This window comes from Theropithecus gelada, chromosome X, assembly GCF_003255815.1.
Source record: "Theropithecus gelada isolate Dixy chromosome X, Tgel_1.0, whole genome shotgun sequence".
In the NCBI taxonomy this organism is placed as follows: domain Eukaryota; kingdom Metazoa; phylum Chordata; class Mammalia; order Primates; family Cercopithecidae; genus Theropithecus; species Theropithecus gelada.
This window is the reverse complement of record NC_037689.1, coordinates 138,991,679-139,009,351: the sequence shown is the minus strand read 5'-3', so window position 1 is coordinate 139,009,351 and position 17,673 is coordinate 138,991,679.

Here is a 17,673-nt window from a genome sequence, read left to right as displayed (position 1 = left end):
TCCCTACTTAATAAATGGTGCTGGGAAAACTGGCTAGCCATATGTAGAAAGCTGAAACTGGATCCCTTCCTTACACCTTATAGGAAAATTAATTCAAGATGGATCAGAGACTTAAACGTTAGACCTAAAACCATAAAAACCCTAGAAGAAAACCTAGGCAATACCATTCAGGACATAGGCATGGGCAAGGACTTCATGTCTACAACACCAAAAGCAATGGCAACAAAAGCCAAAATTGACAAATGGGATCTAATTAAACTAAAGAGCTTCTGCACAGCAAAAGAAACTACCATCAGAGTGAACAGGCAACCTACAGAATGGGAGAAAATTTTTACAATCTACTCATCTGACAAAGGGCTAATATCCAGAACCTACAAAGAACTCAAACAAATTTACAAGAAAAAAAAAAAATCAAAAAGTGGGCAAAGGATATGAACAGATACTTCTCAAAAGAAGACATTTATGCAGCCAACAGACACATGAAAAAATGCTCATATCACTCACCATCAGAGAAATGCAAATCAAAACTACAATGAGATACCATCTCACACCAGTTAGAACGGTGATCACTAAAAAGTTGGGAAACAACAGGTTCTGGAGAGTATGTGGAGAAATAGGAACACTTTTACACTGCTGGTGGGAGTGTAAACTAGTTCAATCATTGTGAAAGACAGTGTGGCGATTCCTCAAGGATCTAGAACTAGAAATACCATTTGACCCAGTGATCCCATTACTGGGTATATACCCAAAGGAGATAAATCATGCTACTATAAAGACACATGCACACGTATGTTTACTGCAGCACTATTCACAATAGCAAAGACTTGGAATCAACCCAAATGTCCATCAATGACAGATTGGATTAAGAAAATGTGGAACATATACACCATGGAATACTATGCAGCCATAAAAAAGGATGAGTTCATGTCCATTGTAGGGACATGGATGCAACTGGAAACTGAAAACAATCATTCTCAGCAAACTATCACAAGAACAGAAAACCAAACACCACATGTTCTCACTCTTAGATGGGAATTGAATAATGAAAACACTTGGACACAGGAAGGGGAACATCACACGCCAGGGCCTGTCGTGGGGTGGGGAAAGGGAGGAGGGATAGCATTAGGATATATACCTAATATAAATGACTAGTTAATGAGTGCAGCATACCAACATGGCACATGTATACATATGTAACAAACCTGCACATTGTGCACATGTACTCTAGAACTTAAAGTATAATAAAAAAAAGAAAAATTAGCATGAGATGTACCCTCTTAACAGGTTTGTATGTGTACAATACAGAACTGTCAACTGTAGGCACAATGTTGCACAGCTATCTCTAAACGTATTCATCCTCAGTAACTGGAACTTTACACCGTATGATTAGCAGCTACACATTTTCCCCTTTCCCTACCCGCTGGCAACCACCATTCTACAATCTGTTTCTATGAGCGTGACTATTTTATGTTTCTCATGTAAGTAGAATCATGCAGTATTTCTTCTTCTGTAACTGGCTAATTTCACTTAGCATAATGATTTTGCTTCATTTTTAAAATACAAGTTGCAATAAATGTAGTGTTGCATTTTGGAAGCCATTGAGCAAATAATAAGCTAGCCCAGGATTATAATTGTAGACTAGGGAAGAGATCCTTTTGTAAGATTCATGCTGAGGCTTGTTAAAATTCACTTTCCCTCTTTAAAGAAGCTACACAAACAAAACTCTCTCAACTACTCAAACAGTTTTTTGGTGGAAAAGAAAAAACTCAGACACTGTGGGAACTCTAAAAAACGTTCTCTGATAAGCATGCGTATTGGGCCAAAACATTATAAGACTGCATTCCTAACCAATCCTGATTAGTTCCTGAGAACAAAATATAAATAAGGAAATTGGTCATCACCTCATAGAAATTCATTTTCATTTGTCTTCTCTTACATTTTCAGACCCCAAGGGATGTGTTATGGGACACCTAGAGGCTTGTCTCCTTCCAGTGTTCCATTTGTGGTTTTGATCATTGTAATTTCAAAATGATGTCCAAACAAATGACTCTGTTCTGCCTTTAGCAATCTATCGGTATCAGTGGTCCTTTTCCTCCTACCTCCTCAAGTTTGTCTTATTTTCTTCTCCTTCCCCTTCCCTCTAGCCACTGTTGCTTTTCTCATGTCAACCAAAATCCCTTGGGCTTTGGAAAGAAGTCATTTGTTCTCCAGGAGTAGATGAAATAATCATGCTCTGAAGTGCAGTGAGGGACAGTAGCACACTTGCTCCTGTAACATGCCCTTGTAATGTAGACATCCGACACGCATGCACTTGGCTCATGGGGCTCACCTCTTACCACAACTGCAAAGGTAAGTCCATATCAGAAGAGACCAATTTAATAGCCTGCAAGTAAGCAGTTACACGACACAGAGCCTCTCACAAATATGGGAGGCAAGATTAATCAAATAATTTAATAATGCATGAAATTTCTACAGGAATCAGCCCAATTATGAAGAGACTGAAAATAAAAGAACACCAGGGAATTACAGTGAGTGAAAATGAGAAATGACTTTTAATAAATTGCACTCAGGATTACTTTAGAGTCATATATTGTGAAAGCTTGGGCTAAATGAATGCTGAGTTCCCTTTCATTTTTGTCATCTTGCAGATGAGGTCTTGAGTGGTGATTTCACCAGAGTTTGAGTTGTGTGATCCTGATCAAATAATTTAATCTCTCTAGGACTCTGGTTCCACATCTATAATTGGGGAGAACTTTTGGGAAAAATAAAAGTGATAAATTGCAGTGCTTGACAGGTCATGTCATGGTGTTGGTGACTGAATAGTCTATAAATAGGAGAAGGTTTAATGTTTTAGTAAAATATTGCTAAGTGACATTCAAGGGTAATAGTAATTAATCATTAATTCAATAAATAAATGAATTTAAATTATGCATGCTAGCTGTCTTCTAAATGCTAGCCACTTTGCAGCGTTATAGAAATATGAAGACGGATAAAATAAAATCACAGGCCTCATCTGCCTCATTCCCGGCCCTATTTTCATCCTAATTAACATATGTCCTACCTTCATCTCACCTATTTCTTGTTATTTTGTTGTATAGCCTTTTAGTTGTCTTAAATTCTTGCCAAAATAAAGTCCAGCATAAAAAAAATAAGGAAAGTATTTAGTTCATTTATACATACATACACACATAAACTAGTCCTTACTCTTGTAGAATGCTTTTAGGAAGACACGCCCAGTAACAATTGCAATATGTGATACATACTGCAATTGAGATGTGTGCCATAAAGCATAGAGAGGAGGTTTAACTCATTTTGGAATTAGGGGTTGTCCATTGGAGATTTCCTAAAAGAGGTGACATTTGAACGGAGCCTTGATGAATGAGTAAGCATTTATCATGGGAAAGAAGGCATGCTACCCTCAGGAAACAAAAACAAAGAGGCAGGAATATGCCTAGGGAATGAAGAACTGTATCTTACAGCTAAAGCATAAAGGAACAGGGCAGGGTACTAAAGTATGGTATTCTGGTGGCTAGGATAGGACATGGTAAGCAGTGGAAGAAACCAATGCAAAATAAAATCATTAATCAAAGCAGAGCACACCACTGTTACAAGACAGTAAATTCAGAGCCATTTATCTTCAGTTGTCATTCGGTATATTGCAATGGCTTTCCCATGTCCACCTGAAACTGTGCACTAAGCAAGTACATTCTTTATCAAAGTAATTATCTCAAATGCCAGGTCCTTTTGTTGTTTAGGCATTAAACACTCAAATTTCCAGCAAGAATTTAGAGATTTCCAACTGAAATGTTTTCATAATAAAATAGATACAAGTTTTGCTTTATTGACCTTAAATGAGGACATTTTAAAGGAGCCTGGGCATGGTTAGAAGCACTTATGCTCTGACACCTTTCAGTTAGTTAAAATATAAGGGTTTCCTCTCAACACACAAAGCTGAACAAAAGGCTGTCATAGATGCTATGGTGGAAAAACTTGCTTAATTACACAAATGTGTATTTTTATTTCAAATAAAAATGATCTTTTAGTTCCTCAAATATCCATGTCAAAGTCAATCACAGAAGCATGCCATATTTTTCCTTTCCTGAATTTTTAAATAACCCTCTATCCCAAATTCCTCCTATAAAAAGCATTACAGTGATAAGGAGGTGCCTTTTGACTCGTCCCCAGCCTTAGGTTATCAGTGGCCTGCACTCTGACTTCACACTACCAAAAGTATGGCTCATCTCCAGTGGCTTACATTTGAAGGGAAATTCAAATTAACATCAGAAGAATTTCTGGTTCACCTTCCAGACTACAGAAATTGCCTGCCAAAATGATGATCAGCGCATTATCTCATAACTCTGGGGCTCTGAATAGCCAGTAAGAATATCTTGGAATGCAAATGGATACATCTTTTGTTTAACCTATGTAGGAATGAATGTGCTTCTTCAGCAAAAAATTATGTATGAAAAAATATTGTGGGACTATGTAACCAGGTAACCAGTGGTGATTTAATTCCTATTTGCATGAACTTAAGTAAGTCACTTGCTTTATCTTTGTTTCAGTCTTCTCATCTATAAAATGGATGCTATAATAAATTTGGAGAATATTTTGTACAGTAGTTAAGGAAAGCACTTAATACTATGCTTGGCACTTTGCATGTGTCATCATAGATATTAGATATTATTATTACTGCTATGATTTCTCTAGAGTGATCCTACAGAATCATCAACAGTAAGGCCACTAGAATTCCTTAAAAATAAGTACTCAGTCACCATAAACTTTTGAACTGAGGTATTTTGAACATTATTTAACTCAATAAGCATCTACTGTTATTTTACAATATTCAGGGATCTGTGGTAATGACAGATGATTCAGACAGTTTTATTCCTAAAGAGCTTCCAATTTAAGAGTAAATATAAATGCATGCGTGGACAATTTGGTACAGAATTGTCTGTGAAGGCTGCTATGTTAGATGTGGAGAGGAGATTATAAGAATTTAGAAGCCACAGGACTTGTCTCTGTTGGACAGTGAGGGGGGTGGTGGTAAGATGCTGCCTCAGAACAAACATTTATTGAAAATCTTCTATAAGTCAGGCTCCATAGGAGGCACCAATTATACCCATTAAAAGTAAGATATACATTATCCCTGCCCTCATGGGATTTACTCTAAAATTAAAAATATGGGAGGATTTGGTTTGGTAGAGGGAAAGGAAGTCAGTTTTAAACATTTTGAGTTTGAGATCACTATGGAACATTGAGGCATAAATATTCGTTTGGCATCCAGGATGATGGAAGTGGAGCTCAAAAGAAAGCTAAAGACTGTAACCTCCTTGAGAGGAGGAACTTTGTCATACTCACCATTTTACCCAAAACACCAAAAGGGCTTTGGCATGTAGTAGGCACTTGGTCATATTTGTTGAATGAATTGATACACAAAGACAAAAAGTCACTACTCTTCCTATTATTATTCCTATCATTATCACTATCATTATCATTACTATTTCTGTATAAAATCACCCAGAAACAAAGCTACTAAAATTGGCCTTGGTAAAATCTTGAGATTCAGTGAGATCATTGGGGATGTTTAATGCTTTGTGTATGTAAATATATATAGCTACTATTGGATTTGAAATTTTCTGGATAAAATATAGACATTCTTGGGGAATCATTTTAACTTTTATTTTCTTCTTTATATATTTAACTAACATTTCTTGAATACCTTCCTTTACCAGACGTCATGCTAACTGCTGGGAACACAAGCATAAACTACTTATCTGTCTTCAAGAAGCTTGCAATTCTCAAATGGCATCACTCACATCAAGAAGAGGGTGGCAGAAAAGTGTAATCAAAATATATTATGTTGGTGCAAAAGTAATTGCACCAATCCAATAAAAAGAAGAAACAGCATTGGGCAGTAGGATATCATATCAGAATTTTTAGATTACTGTTTATTTCCAAGAGCTGTGCTAGTGTATTTTCAAATACCAAGTATGAAATGTATCCCTTTAAAAAATAAATCCCCAGTCTAATTTTTCCATCCAGATATCTAGATATAATAGAAAAGCATATTCAAATATGTCTTGGTATAACTTCGGGGAGGGCTGCTTTTCGTCTTCCAGAACACAGCTTAATTCTTGAGGGGAGACTCAAGATTCATCACAATGAGCTCAAGGAAATAGAACAAGTCTTTCAGAGAAAGTAACAGCATTGATTAATAAAAATGATGGCATGATCTTATGTATTTACACTATTTTGTTAAATGATGAAAAGTGTCTATCCTCCAAAGTGGCCATGTATGCAAGCTTTTCCATTATTTGTAACATAGCAAAAATAAAGAATTTGTTCTATTCCAACAAAAAATTCCTGTTCACATAACTGGGGACATGAAGAGAGAATGGGAGAAATGAACACTTGCTATATAATGTGTCCCATGAAATGAGTTAAACTTTTGGCTGCTCAAGATTTTCAGGTAGCTAGCCCTAACAAATGAGGTCCTATTAAATATGGTATGATGAGATATGGTCCAAAATATATTAAAATAGCATTTCATAATTACTGTTGTCTCTAGATTTTTTTTTTAGAAATAGATGGTAATTACATAGATTTTGGGATTTAAACATATGTATATCATGGATTTAACACACCTGATTCCTAGTATAAATATGACATGTAAATTATGAGATATGAATTAGCATACATAAAAATATGCATACATACACATCCTCAATGGATAGCGTGACCAACTTGTCCCAGTTTGCTGGGGCTCTACTGTTTTTAAAACTATAATTTTCCTGTCCCAGAAACTCCTTTAGTCCTGATAAAATCAGGAGAGTTGGTTCCTATACTCATGAAATACGTCAGTAGAAATGACAATGTTATACTAAGTTGAAAGTCTAGCATACTTTTGAAGTGTAAGCAGAACAAACTACTATAGAAATCTCACGAAACCTCACAGGTTTTCATCTTGATTCTCTTCTTCGGTGTCCAACATTTCAGGATTACTGGATGAACATCCCCTTGACGCTGGTTCTTGCCAAGATCTTGGCTTAGGGATCGCTTTCTTTGGTGAACATATAAGAGACTGCAAAAAAAAAAAAAAAAAAAAAGAAAAGAAAAGAAAAAACACCACAGAAAATTATTGTCAAAAATGTGCTCAACAGTACCTAACACAGAGTTTAGGCTCTCAATAAATATTTTTGAATACAATAACTTAATATTCCCAATTCCAAGGATTCAATTTGTGACAACACTAACTTGCGAGATCATAGATTGGCTGATGTAACATAATCTGATTTATGATGAAAAAAAAGGTACATTTTCCAATAGCTAGCATTAAGCTTTCTGTGTTAAAGCTTTCCTGGTTATCCTTGGCATTTTGGTAATGCCAAGAATTACCACATTAATGGTAATAATTTTCTTCTTTAAGCGCCCATCATGCTATACAGTATGTTTGAACTTTTACATACAGGCTTTAATTCACACAGAAACTCTGGGAGAATAAGTACTGTTATTATCTCATTTTTTCAAATGAGGAAACAGGTTCAGAAAAGTAACTTGCTCAAGTTCACTTAGAAGAAGTTAAATTTATGTCAACTATATTTACCTAACCACTTAGACATACTGTCTCTTTAATGTATTTCTTAGATCCGATTATTCATTCATTCTACAAATATTGGTTGAGTACCTACTAAATTCCTAGCACTGTTATAAGCTGTGGGAATATAACATCGAGTCAAATAAAATGTCTCTATTCTAAAGGAGACAACACTCTGGTAGGGAGACACAAGAAATTATTATTCCATATAATATCAGCAAATAATAGGGGTCACTGAGTGTTTTAAAGTGAGAGTTCTGTGAAAGAAGGGGGCTATTATAGATTAGATGGTCAAGGAAAGCCTTTCAGTGAAGGTAATATTTGAACATAAGAGAGAGTTGAACAAACAAGGGAGTTAAAAGCATCCCAGGCACAGAGAAGGGCAAGTGTACAGTCCCAAAATGTACACTGCAAAATGATCATGCTTCACAAGTTCAAAAAAAAGGCCAGTGTAGCTAAAGCACAGGGGTAGCGGGCAAAGTAAAAGGAGACAGAGTTAGAATATACATGGCAATGCTAAAACAATGCTCTTCTTGGTAATGATATATTCCATTGGTACATACAGGCAATTTTACCCAGTAATGTTGACACCTGATAATTTAAATCAATTAATGTGTTTCTTTGAACTAACTTATTTATGGCCACAAATGAGAATAATAAAAGAGGGGATAAAAAGTGAGATTGAAAGAAACACTTAAAATTTACCAACATGTGAATACTGGTCACTGAAGGTGGATGGAATTCTATCAGCCAATGTAGATTAACAGTTTTTTGAGGGGATCACCAAACTTTTTTTGTAAAAAGCCATATAGTATTTTTTTTAGCTTTGTGGGCCATATAGTCTCTGGGTCAACTACTCATTTCCACTATCATAGCACAAAAGCAACCACAGAAAATACATAAATTAATGGGCGTATCTTCATGCCAAAAAAAAGCTTTATTGACAAAAGCTGGTAGCAGACAAGACTTGGCCCATAGGCTATGGTTTGCTGACCACTGCTATAAGTAAAAGATATATTTTATTTTTCTGTGCTACATCAGATTTTCAAAGTTTCCTCCTGAAAAATAAAAAGAGAGAGAGAGAAGCATGCATGAAGATGAAAAAGTAAAAGTGAAGGGCATCAAGAATGTCATTTATGAGATATTCCCGGGGGGGGGCAAAAATGTGCTCTCACCAAGCCTTGCACCCTCCCATTCAGCATAGAGCTTGCAGCCCAGTATGTATACAGTCAATGTTAGTGGAATTTGATTGACTGTTTCTATCTTTAACTGGTCACTTGGTGATATTTCATTTTGTCTGGATCATCCCTATCACTACCACTGTTGTCAAAAAAGGATTTAATGAGTACGTGTGAAAGTTCTGTACTATATGCTGTGCCAAGAATAATAATTAGAGAATTTTTGCCCTGGCTATTATATTAATTGTGAGAAGTCAGAGTTTTTTAATAAAGACACTATTGATTGTCTAGAATCTTTATCAGGTGGTCACCCATCCCTAATCCTGCAGATATACACTACTGTTTTCTCCACAATTTCCTATGAGAAAAATATTATCTAATTTGTTAAAGTGTAATTATTCATCTGGGTTTGACCCATTGCACTGAGGCTTCCTCCCTTGCGGAGATTTATCTGAACAGCCTGGGTCTGGATACAGTGGATTTCTTACTCACTCTACCTATTTAGCACTAAGATAATCCCTTGAAAAATGGTATATTCCTACACCTAAATTCAGTTTCTTCTACCCTATAAAATAAAATTATCATTTCTTGAGGGTTGGAAGAAACAAAAAATTAAATAGTACATTCAGATTCTATGTATATAGCATAAAACCATGTTGATAAACATATTAAAGAAACATAAATTAAACTCAAAGCATTTTAGGTAATGATAAAAGCTATAATTAGTAGTTTAGCTTGAAGTTAGTCTGCATCCATTACTAGGAATTACGACAAGTGACAGTTACGGTGATAAAAGAGAAAATAGACTAAAGAGACATTAACATACTTATTTTATACGAGGGCATTACTTATTGGCAGAAATAAGAGAGTAAAGTTTTGCTTTATTAATACAATTTTTTGAAAAGACTATGAAATAGGAAGTGAAGATAAGTCAAAACACTGAGAGGTACAAGGAGCTTCCAGTTGGTTAAATGAAAAAATGAACAAAACCTATTTAAAAACAACATCAAATTTTAATGGCAAAATGAAAACCTTTGCTTGAAGCAACAAAGAGACAAATAAAAACATCAGCAGTCAAGCTAGCAATGAGAATGACAGGCTTAAGAAACTTCACCACAGTGTAGAGATAGAGAATGAAGAAATGAAAATGATGAGAGAGGATTGTAGATATGGACAGATCCAGGTATGCAGTGTCCAGAAAAAGAAACAAGAAGTCATGAAACTGAAGCTATTTAATCCAAGGCATCGTTGTTTCTGAACTAGTGGAAAAGCTGAATAAATACTTTGAAAAGTCTCATCATGTGATTAGAAAAGTCAATGAAAAGACAACCAGGGTTAGCCATAAACTGGCAAACTGTTTTTTAAGTACAAGCACAAAAAATCTATAATCATCTAAGCAGGTGTACAAGTTATCTTCAAAGGAAAATAAATTGGGCTTTTCTCAAATGTTTCATCTGAAACACAAAATGGAGACAGTAAATCACGAAGATTTCAAGACCTGGTCTTAGCCTCCCTCTCTTTTCTCTGTACCTTTTCTCCCTATATGATCTTGTCTATAATCACATCTTCTATACATTCAAAACAATTGCTAAAAGAAATGATAAATTTTACTACATTACATATAAGAACTTCTTTTCTTGAAAAGAATTAATAAAGTGAATGAAGAGGCAAATCACTAACTAGGAAAATATATTTTCAATGCATATACTAGACAAAGGATTACTATCTAGCACATAAAAATCTTCAATAAATCATTAAGGAAATGATAAACTACTCAATAAATGAGAAAATAGGTGAAATTTTTAACCAAAAAAAAATAAAGAAATTTGCATAGGGCTATGAATAATAAAATGATATATTCAATAATAAAATAATATGTCCATAATGTGGAAGAATATGCAGAAAGTTGTTCAAGAATAAAGTCATATACACTAACATGGTTTGTTACTCAAGATTTAGGAGACATATAATACATTGTGTGTTTTCCGTTAAAAGAACCCACATAAAATAAGACATTATATACTTTTTACATTGTGTCTTTGTGTGTAATAACTTTGTCCTTCTCTTCCTAATCATCATCTACATTGGCCTAAATTTATTCCTTGAACAAATCAATAAAACCATTTTTGTTATTCTTGTGATTCTTGTTTCCTGGAATATCTTTATCTCATTTACTCATCTTTCAGTTCTTATCTCAAAACTCACCTCCTCAGAAGGTCTTTTCTGGTAACCTAAAATAAAGTAAAAACTCTCTTACTGCTATCATTTTCCAGCCCTTTGTTTTTCTGCCTCTACAGCACTCACATTTAAGACTCTTAACAATTGTGTTTTTTTTATCTTTTCCCCCTGAGTGGAAGGTAACAGAATGGCAGAACATTATTCTTATGTTTTAAATGTCCAACAATCCCACACATAACTGATCTTCAGAGAACAGGTGCCCTGTCCCACCTTAGTCGTCCCTCTCCAGGTTAGATAGCCTCAGTTCTTTCCATCATTTTGAAAAATCATTCTACTCTGAATAGTCTTCATTTCTTATTATTCACTTTAAACATTTTAACTCCTCTCCAAACTGAGTAAACTGTTAATTACTATTGGACAAAGTGAAGTTAAGTGTCTCTCTCATTTTAGTCACTACACTTTCATTTATGCAGTCTAAGATAGCATTCTTTCTTTTGGAAAATGACACAAATTATACTGTGATTCATATTGAGTTTACCACTGACACTAAACTGTCTTCTACAAGTGCTGCTACGAAATGATGCCCCCAAATATGAATATGTGTACTGGATTTTTGATCCCAAGGGTGTAAATTTATATTAATTTTTATTAAATTTCATTCTGATATACTTTGTCTACCATCCCAGCTTGCCCATATGTTTTTACATTCTAATTCCCTCACCAAAACTACTTGCTCTCCCTTACAACTTTATCCATGAATTTGATGAGCAAATACTTAACTACTTTATCTAACTCACTGAAAATAATCATAATCAGGACAAGGTTTGAGCTAGTGTCCTGTGGTATACAATTATAAATCTCTCTCTAGTTGTATTACAGTACAATCAGGTATAGTGCAGTCAGTCAGAAACACAATCATGCTTATATTTCTTCACGTTGTCTACAATATATTATGAGAAATAGTTTCCAAATGAGCTGTCGAGGTCCATATGTATTTTGTTACCTGCATAAACCTTATCTAATAAGCTATTAAACTACCTAATAATAATAAATATACTAAAATGACAGTACTAACAGTTAATATTTGTTGAGTACTTATTATGCACTATACAGTATAAGCATTTTATATAAAATATTTCCTCTAATCCTCCCTACGAAACCAGGAATATATGCACTATGTTCACATTTTGAAGATGAAAAAGTGAAGTCCAGAGAAATTAAGTTAGAAAAAATTATAATTACTCAGAAATAAGTTATTTTTGTGAACTCAAATTAAGTTTTTATTTTTTGTAAGCTAAGAGTGCACTTATTTTCTTAAAGGTATAGTATTTTGCCATGTAGCATATTCTCAAAATAATTTGAAAATTAATATAATACTTTCTGAAACAACAGTGTTATTCATATGTAAATATCAAATTGCTGAGGTATAAGAGAATGAAACATACAGACACTGTTAAATATGAGATACAACATTTCCTCAACCTGGAAGAAATTACTTGCCATTTGTAAAATCCCATAAAAATTTTGCTACCCAAGTACCTCGGGAATTCTACAAAATAATCAATTGCTCATTCTAATTTAATGTTTATAATTCCACAAAACAGATGTTCTCTTCCCATGAGACTTTAGTGCAAATCTTATCTCCTCTTACCATTTACTGTCACTGGCTAAGATTACTTAAAGGGCATCATCTCTCTCCTCAGCTATCATAATTGGGAGCTCTATCCACAGTTTATTGGTTCATGCAAAACAGGAAGTAGGGACACGCTCCAGTTGAAATATGAGAAGAGTATGAGAACTGAGCCATGTGGAGCTAATGAGAACTGTCCTTTAAGAGCATAAAAAATGTACAAACACAGTCTTCCTAAAACCTTGTTTTATTAACCTTTATCAACTGCTGAGAAACTGGAACACGACGGAATTTTTGAACTTTCCTGTCAGCGGCAAAAGGGTAATGCTTTTTGTGATTGCTGTTTGGCAAAAACCTGGCTTCTCATTCCAAAAGTTCTCAAATTAACTTCATTCACAACTGATTAGAGAGCACAAGGATTACATGGTTTTATTTTTGCACTTTTGCCACCACTGTGTAATATGCAAGTGAGGAATATTTGTTGCTCTTGATGTAGAACAATTTATTAACGTTTGTCAATAGCTGGCAAACTATTTACTACCACTGAGTTAATGCAGAAAGTTGCAGGGAGGTCATTGAGAATGTATTCGAGTTGAAATGAAAATGATGAAATTCCACTTTTTTCTTGTTTTACTCAATGTAAATGAAAAGCAGTCCTTATTAACAGTTGCTGGTTGCCAGGCACGGTGGCTCACGCCTGTAATCCCAGCACTTTGGAGCCCGAGGCCGGGGGATCATCTGAGGTTGGAAGTTGGAGACCAGCCTGTCCAACATGGAGAAACCCCGTCTCTACTAAAAACACAAAATTAGCCAGGCGTGGTGGTGTATGCCTGTAATCCCAGCTACTCAGGGAGGCTGAAGGAGGAGAATCGCTTGAACCCGGGAGGCAGAGGTTGCAGTGAGCCGAGATCGCCTCACGGCACTCCAGCCTGGGCAACAAGAGCGAAACTCCGTCAAAAAACAAACAAACAAACAAACAAAACACAGTTGGTGGCATTTCCCTACAGTAGGATCACTTGTCACTTGTTTCACTTGTTTTTAATCCTGTCAATAAGAGCTGTTGTTTTCCCCCAATGATAACACACCCTAACGTGTGTCTGTGCAGAATAATATACCTGTCTGCGCCTGTCTGAAAAAAATATTTTTTAAAACGTCAAAGACAAATTTCTGTTTCAGACTCTGAATCTCCCCAAGCAGCAGGTTTTAGCTCTTCGCATTTTAGTGTGGATTATGGCCGTGGACTTTAGAGTCAGTCTTCCAGAATTGAAATTTTGATTCTACTGACTGCTATTTATGCTATTAATAAGCCTGCTGTAGAATTAAATTCATTAATTCATATTAAGTGTTTAGAACAGTGTCTACTACCTACTGAATGTATCTGCTGTTGCTGTCAGTAATGAGAGGCCACAGAAATGTGTGATCTAGATCCAGGTTCTGGCTCAGATTTACTATTTGTAACCTATATGACTTTAAGAGGTACATCTTACCTAACCTCACTGGTTCTCAGATTTCCCATCTGTAGCTTGGGGTTAAGGATGTGTATCCCAAAACGCTGTTTTACAATAACATTAAATAATTCAGGTAAAGTGTTTAGCATAGTATCTGGCACCAAACAAGCCAGGAGTGTCATTTACCACTAATATTTCTTGCATGAGAATCATTCATATATTTACAAACATGAATAAGAAAAACTTTGCATTTTCCAGGATACAAACGCCATTAACCTTTCTAAGTGTTTACTAGTTATTTGTATGCTTATCCTCTGAATCATCTCTTATTAAAGAAAAAGTTATTAAACACTTGCATAATTTTTTATTAGCTCATTTCTGTTTCTGTTTTCATCTCAATTTGTAGGAATCCGTACATATCATGCACTGCTTAACTATGGGAATGTGTTTCGAAAAATGTGTTGTTAGGCAGCTTTCATCATTGTGTAAACATCATAGAGTGTACATACACAAACCTAGATGGGATAGCATACTATACACCTAAGCTATATGGTACAGCCTATTTCTCCCAGGCTACAATGTGTACAGCATTTTACTGTACTGAATACATAGGCAATTGTAACACAATGGAAAGTATTTGTGTACCTAAACATAGAAAACTTAAAGTAAATGTATGATATAAAAGATAAATATGGCATACCTGTATAGGGCACTTACCATGAATGGAGCTTACAGGACTGGAAGTTAGTCTGGGTGAGTCTGTGAGTGAGTGGTGAATGGATGTGAAGGCCTTATTATAAACTACTACAGACTTTATAAAAATTGAACACTTAGACTACATTAAATATATTAAAAATAGCTTTCTTCCTTCAATAATAAATTAACCTTATCTTGCTGTAACTTTTTTACGTTATACAGGTTCAACTTTTTGAATCCTTTGTAATAACATTTAGCTTAAAAAATAAACACATTACACAGCTGTACAAACATATCTTAATTATTTATATCCTTATTCTATAAGCTTTCCTCTATTTTTAAATTTATTTTACTTTTTAAACTTTTTCTTTGAAGACACAAACACACATTTGCCTAGGGCTACACAGGGTCAGGATTGTCAATATCAGTGTTGTCCACCTCCACAACTTGTCCCACTGGAAGTTTTTCAGTGGCAATAACAGGCAAGGAGTTGTCATCTTTTATGATAACAATGCCTCATTCTGGAATACCTCCTGAAGGACTGACCTCAGACTGTTTTATAGTTAACATTATTTCAGAAGAAGTACATTCTAAAATAGTGATGAAAATTACAGATAGCATAGTGAATACTATGAACCCAAAATATCTGATACAGGTCTCAGACAATTAGGAAGTTTATTTTGCCAAAGTTCAGGATGCACACCCCATGACACAGCCTCAGGAGGTCCTGACGACATGTGCCCGAGGTGGTCAGGGTACAGGTTGGTTTTATACATTTTAGGGAAACACAAGACATCCATCAATATATGTAAGATGAACATTGGTTCAGTCCAGAAAGGTGGGACAACTCAAAGCAAAGGAAGGGGCTTCCAGATCACAGGTAGATGAAACAAATGGTTGCATTCTTTTGAGTTTCTGATTACCCTTTCCAAAGGAGGCAATCAGATACACATTTATCTCAGTGAGTAGAAAAATGACTTTGAATTGAATAGGAGGCAGGTTTGCCCTAAGCAGTTCCCAGCTTAACTTTTTTCTTTAGCTTAGTGATTTTGGGGTCCCAAGATTTATTTTCCTTTCACAAAATATAACCAGCAAAATACTTGTTGGTTGTCATCATCAAATATTATTTACTACACATAATTTTATGAATTGCACATTTATATTACTGGCAGTAGAGTGGGTTTATTTATACCAGAATTACCACAAACATGAATATTGCACTTTGCTACAGTGTTACTAGGCAAAAGGAACTTTTCAACTCTATTATAATCTTATGAAAACACCATAGTATATGCAGTGCATCATTGACTGAAATACTGGTATGTAGCACATGAGAGGTATGGACTATATATTTATGTCCTCCCAAAATTCATGTGTGGAAGCCCTAATCCCCCTGATATGGTTTGACTCTGTATCCCCACCCAAATCACATCTCGAATTGTAATCCCCAGGTGTTGAGAGAGTAATCTGGTGGGGGATGATTGGGATAACGGGGGTGGTTTCTCTCATGCTGTTATCATGATAATGAGTGAATTCTCACGAGATCTAATGGTTTTGTAAGTGTTTGGCAAGTTTCTTACTCGCTTGCTGGCTCTCTCACCTGCCACCATGTAAGATGTGCCTGCTTTCCCTTCCACCATGATTGTAAGTTTCCTGAGGTCTCCCGAGCCATGCAGAACTGTGAGTCGATTAAACTTCCTTTGTTCATGAATTACCCAGTCTTGAGAATATCTTTATAGCAGTGTGAAAAATGGGCTAATTCAGTAAATTGATAGCACAGAGAGTGGGGTGCTGCTATTAAGATATTTGAAAACGTGACAGTGACTTTGGAACTGGGTAATGGGCAGAGGTTGGAACCGTTTGGAGGGCTCAGAAGAAGGCAGGAAGATGTGAGAAAGTTTGGAGCTTCCTAGAGACTCATTGTATGGTTTTGACCAAAATGTGGATAGTGATGTGAACAATGAAGTCCAGGCTGAGGTGGTCTCGGATGGAGATGAGAAACCTATTGGGAACTGGAGCAAAAATCACTCTTGCTATGTTTAACAAAGAGACTGGTGGTATTTTGCCCCTGCCCTAGAGATCTGTGGAACTTTGAACTTGACAGAGATGCTTTATGGTATCTGCCAGAAGAAATTTCTAAGTTGCAAAGTGTTCAAGAGGAAGTAGAGCATAAAAGTTTGGATTATTTGCAACCTGCCAATGCAATGGAAAAGAAAAATCCATTTTCCCGGGAGAAATTTAAGCCAGTTGCAGAAATTTGCATAAGTAATGAAAAGCCTATTGTTAGTCACCAAGACAATGGGGAAAATGTCTCCAGGGCATTTCAGAGATCTTGCTGGCAGCCCCTCCCATCACACGTCCAGAGGCCAAGAAGAAAAAACTGGTTTAATGGGCCAGGCCCATGGCCCCAAGGGACCAAAGTACATTTCGGGCCATTGTTTCAGAGGGTACAAGACCCAAGCCTTGGTGGCTTCCATGTGGTGTTGGGTCTGTGGGAGCACAGAACTCAAAAATTGAGGTTTGGGGACCTCTGCCTAGATTACAGAGGATTTATGGAAATACCTGTTTGTCCAGGCAGAAGTTTTCTGCAGGGGTGGAGCTCACATGGAGAACCTCTGCTAGGGCAGTGCAGAAGGTAAATGTGGGGTTGGAGCCCCTACACACAGTCCTCACTGAGGCACTGTCTAGTAGAATGTGAGAAGAAGGCCACCATCCTCCAGACCCAAAAATGATAGCTCCACAGACAGCTAGCACTGTGCACCTGGAAAAGCCAGATACTCAATGCTAGCCTGTGAAAGCAGCTGAGAGTGGGGCTATACCCTGCAAAGCCACAGGGGCAGAGCTGCCCAAGATCATGGGAACCCACCTCTTGTGCCAGAGTGACCTGGATGTGAGATATGGAGTCAAAGGAGATCATTTTGGAGCTTTAACATATAATGACTGCCCTGT